The sequence below is a fragment of the Phyllostomus hastatus genome, unplaced genomic scaffold (assembly GCF_019186645.2).
Source record: "Phyllostomus hastatus isolate PE091 unplaced genomic scaffold, TTU_PhHast_1.1 phas_contig_34, whole genome shotgun sequence".
In the NCBI taxonomy this organism is placed as follows: Eukaryota; Metazoa; Chordata; class Mammalia; order Chiroptera; family Phyllostomidae; genus Phyllostomus; species Phyllostomus hastatus.
In genome coordinates, this window is record NW_025333857.1 from 43635105 (window position 1) to 43640456 (window position 5352).

Below are 5352 nucleotides of genomic sequence, written 5' to 3' on the forward strand. Positions count from 1 at the left end.
TTTGTGAAATGCTACATCCTTGGCATCTGCATGCTGGGGGAGGGGACTGAGTGGCTTCTCTGAGGCATTTGTAATGAACTATAGAAATGATCCCTGAAAGTATAGTCTTCTCTGGGGCATTTGTTTGCCTAAAACATTGTTTCTTTCCTCCTCCAATTTTCCCAGAAGCTTTCCTTTAGCAAACATGTTCTTAAGCACCAAATGATATAGCTGGAACTATGGTAAGCAACAATGATACAACAGTGAGAAACATATGAGCAAGAAAAACACGAGGTAAATGATTATCAAGTAATTCACTGATTTTACTTGCAATAAATGTTAATGAATATTATGAAGGAAAAATGCCCAGAAGTACATATTTTGGCCACTGTAGTATGATGATGGAAACTTGCTTGTGTCCTGAGTTCCAGACCTGGGTTTGTGTGTATTGACTGTGAGCAGGATTTGGTCATGATGAGCTTGGACAAGAAGGACTCCAGCCTCAGCTGTCCCTTTGGACCTGTGTTTTTCTTTGTCTCCATCTTCTTTGGTCACTCCCACATTTCTCCACTTCGTCCTGCACAGACTCTGACCTTCTTTAGGTCAGGGGTCATGGTCTTCTCTCTGAGTGCCAATGCTCTACACAGTGAATGGTACATAGCAAGTGCCACGTAATATTGGTTTAATTGAACTGCACACCTCTTGCTGCTTCTCTACTTTCAAATATGGGCTTCAGCAGGGCAGAGGGCCTGTGGTTCTTACCTGGGTGTTAGTCTTCATTGAGGCCCTGCATTGAACATTCCTCACCATGAGGTCTGGTTCAGGCAGGTGCTGAAAGGCGAATGATGGCTCTTGAGTGAGGGAGAAGTTTTCTGCTCCAAGCACTCCTCATCCTTTATAGGATGATGCAGGTTTTATGCAGGTCCTTTCTTCCAGGCTCTCAAGGGATGTGAAATATTTGGATGCCAACTTTACTCCCAAAGGGTTTCAGAATCAGACTGATGACTGTATTTCAGCCAGCATCTTCTAGATTCTCTCTGAGGAGCCCCCAGCATGTTCAGGTAGAAGGCCTCAGTGTGTTTCATAGAAAATACAATGTAATACAATCTTTTTTGGAGGATTGACTATAATTCATTGAGTAAATCCTTAATAAATCCTACCCTCCCTACCTGGGTAGTCTCTAGGTTACTTTTTCCACTTGTAGGTCTCGCGTGCCAGCCTCAGGAGGATGGCTGGGGGCAGGGGCAGTGAGTGCTGCTCACTGAGACCTATTAGGCGGCTGTAACTATCTTCTTCATATTGCATAAACACAGCCTGCAGATTCAGCTCCTCATAAAGCGCCTTTACCTGGGCTACCTACTCAGCCTCTTTCTGCCCATAGTTCTCCTGCACCACCTGGCACTGTTCTGGAGAGGCCCATTGTAGGTACTAAAGCACCAGCCAGCTGCATTTGTTGCCCTGGATGTCAGTGCCAATCTTGCCCACCACAATGGAGTCCCCAAAGAGGTCATGGTAGAATCATTCTGAATCTGAAGGAGCTCCCTCATCTCCAGCAGGATCTTCTTGTCATTGGAATGTCCCTTCTCTCATCAATGCTCACCATATAAGTGGCAGCAACTACAGGAAGGTAGAAGGGGTAGAAAGCTATCTTGTGCTTGACAATAGATTGATCCCTCTTTTCAGTGGACCAGCCAAGATCCACATTGCCTTGTGGGGCTGTGAAGAAGTCCAGGATCTGTCCAGTCTCAGTCTGATAGCAACTTTATAGGAAGAACTCAATCAGGTGCAGAATATAGGGCTGTTCCCGGCAGTAGGGCTTTAGCAGTCAGTAGATACATGCTTCCAGAAACATGCATCATTAATGACACCCAAACCTATGCCTGGCTTCTGATACCAGCAGATCTGTCCCTGTCAGGTGAGGAATGAATCCATAATGCTGTCTGACACTGGGAAGAAAGCTTGGAGCATTTTCACACACCAGCCCATCATCATGGCCTGCTGGAGACTCAGCATACAGCTTTCTTGGTTTCACTGGATCCTGGAATGTTACCAGCACCGTCATACCCTGCTGGTACTTGCCTCCAGTAAAAGTATACTCCAGAGCCTCCTTGAGGGCAATAACATCTCCTGTTTCTGGGTGCTTCATGCCATCTCACTCAGCACCCTGACAATCTAGAAGTGCTGGATCAAATTCTGCTTTTTTTTTTTTTTTTGTCAAAAACATCCAGTTTCTGGTCTCCATTCATTCTGAGGGAGGAGTAAAGTACTCTGTTGATGGATGCGGGTTCTTGGCCCTGTAATACAATCTTGACTCTACATTCCCCCAGCGGCCATCCTGAAGAGTTCCCAGACATGGACCCGGGCACTAACCCAGAGCTGCTGGTGTGGAGAGTGTAGGGTGAATGAACAATGGGCAGGAAGCTATTTCACTTGTGCCACCATAGGACTTTTAAACCAAAATGGATACAAAGTAGACAGAGTTATTAAAAGAAACTTGCATGGATATACAGTATGGATTTGAGTTATCTTATTAAATGGCTGCTCTGAACCTAGTACAAAAGAAGTTCAAGATATTGTTTTGGTCTTAGGAGGAGAGAGGCTACTTTATTTTAACATAATTTCAGACACACACGATCCAGTCTGGTGTGATACAGACTCAGTCCTTTAGTGAAAAGTGAGGTCAGTGTGCACAGAGGCCTGGGGAAAAGAAATCGAGTTAAGGTGCTAGACCGGGAAACACAGCTCTATTTCCTTCTGAATGGATCCACAGTGGTGCTGGAAAACCATCTGGAGAAATGTAGCCCCAGGAGTAATAGCATGCTGTAATGCATTTGATTAAAAAGAGGAAGAAAAAGCCATGGTGTGTGTGATTCTCATGCTAGGAATGGGGAGCAGGCGGCCTGCAAGTCGTGGACCGTGGAGATTTCGCCTGGATTACTTTAAAAGCACTTTTGCAGAGCCAAGCAAATGAAAGTCATGTGTTTATTCATCAAGGAGACCTTCTCTTGGGAATATTTTATTTGCAGTTGTATAAAGAGACAAAACCTCCACATTTTTAATCTTCCAGGCAAGAACTTTTAAGCACTGGAAAAACAGTGACTGGAAGAATGAGTTTGGATGTCTCAGAAATCCTGATAAAGTTCAGGAACTTGTCCAGGCTCTTTGAACTTTTTGGCTGTGTCCTATTGAATTCTCTGTCTGTGCTAGCAAGTTCACTTGCAGACACAGTGTTTTCATCAAGGGCTTGGCCCCAGAGAAGCAAAGGTAACAAACACTGAGACACTTATGTCTGCACATCCCCATAGTTCCTCAGGCCTCGGTGGGAGTTTGAGAGACATGCTGGGGTTATTTATTTCATCTGAGGGAAATCTTCTACCAATCAAAAATATCTTTGAGGTATTTTAGTGGTCAGATTCCAAGCTGTCAGTCAAGTATTATCAGGACAATGTAAAGGGTCTCATCATAACATCATAGGACTAGTGGAATGAGACATTCCCCCTCATTGTTTAGAACTTTAGAAGGTGGACACTCCAAGTCAAGAAGCCAACACTGCTTTGTGCCTTTGGTTTGGACCATGGGAAACTGGGTTCAACGACAGATTGTCTACTTCAGCAATTTGTGATTCTCTGTATAGACATGGTGACCTGTCCTGAATTTCAGGGTCCTTGGTAAATGTTTTTAAATATGTGAAGTCTAGAAAATTATGGAACAGAGCTTTTGTTTTCTCATCACGCTTAATTTTGTATGCCATTGGAAACAAATGGAGCTGCTTTTGAGGTATTATGATTTAGGTAATATGCATCAGTTACCTATTGCTGCTTAACAAATTACCCCAGAATTTTGCAGATTAAAACAACAAATATTTATTGTCTTACAGTTTTGTGGATCAGAATTTAGGCATGGTTGCATTGGGTGGTTCTGGCTCAGGTCTCTCAGGAGGTTGTGGTCAAGATGTCAGCTTGGGCTGCAGCCCTCAGAGGGCTTGCCTGGGGCTGGATGGTCTGGTTCCAAGGTGGCCCCATTGCATGGCTGTTGCAGGAGGCCTTAGCTCCTTGCCACATGGGCCTCTCTGTGGAGCTGCTTGAGAGTCCTCATGACATGGCAGCTGGCTTCCCCTAGAGTGAACTGAGAACAGAGGAAGAGCAAGCAGGAAGCCCCAATGCTGTGACCTAGTTTTGGAAGTCACACACTTTTCTTCTGCCATATTCTCTTCCTTAGAAGTGAGTCAGTATGCATAGTATACTTTTAAGGGGAGAAATTTTAATGTCCAGATTTTGCTGGGAGGAGTATCAAACAATTTGTGGAAATATTTAAAAATTAACACATCATTAGCCTCAGAAGTCATTGACATGGATGTGAATCTCAAATCCACCACTTACTAATTGTATTGCCGGGGAAAGTTGATGACTCTCTGAGTTTCAGTTTACCCATATGAAGTGATATTCAAAAGACCTACTATGCAGTGTTATTTTGAGGACTAGAAATTATGCTTTGAAGTATTTTAAATAGCCTCTCGCCTTTAGTTGGAATCCAATAACAGGTAGATATGATAATGAGAATGACAATGGTGATGATGATGTTAAATGATCTTGGGAAAGTGAGACAATCTCTCTGAGCCACAGTTGATTTATAATACCTACCTTCTGAGACAATTGTTAAGATTAAATGCTATAGCTTTTGAAAAAGCAGTTCCTGGAACAAAGTATATTAGTTTTCCTAGTCATCTGGAGAAATGATATATTTTAGTTGTTCTTCTTACTAAAAAACCCATCATATTTAAAATGGAAACATTAGCTATCATTAATGTCATAAATACTAAAATTCTTAGAGTGTATCCACTGAGAAAAACAGTGAATTGACATTTTAAAATCTACTCATCTGGACAAAAGGGTTCATCTTTCCTTCATTAGAGGGACAGTTTTTTGCATGATTCCTGGCACTGAATGGTTGTTCTGGGTCAGCCAGTCTGTTCACGTTGTTGTACCTTGAGATGACGTTTATTGTGTCCTCTTACAGGAATGGGGTCTGACCATAAAATCCACTTGTACACACACACACACATACACACCAATCTGTCATTTAGTGTGTCATTTAGTGCATTGTTACCATCTGAAAACAATTATCCTGTGGATGGTGATGCAATTGGATAAGAAAAGGGATGGAAGATATCAGAGTGAGGCATTTGATGGCAAATGGTTTTTACTGTTTCAAAATGATGCTTTGCCGAAAGCCAGGGGGACCTTTGGTATGAGGATAAGGCTAAACCATTACCTGGTGTGGTGTATCTGCCCAGTAGAGCAATCAGATCTTGGACCCCAAGCTCAGAACAGTAGTAGGGTGGCCCATTCAGCACTCATTTTTTTAAAAAAAAAC

At 42.8% G+C, this 5352-nt stretch overlaps 1 pseudogene; it reads right to left on the reverse strand.

The window, feature by feature from the left end:
- Positions 1-1164: 1164 nt before the first annotated feature.
- LOC123820188 lies at positions 1165-2225 on the reverse strand (annotated as a pseudogene).
- Between the last annotated feature and the right edge of the window lie 3127 nt (positions 2226-5352).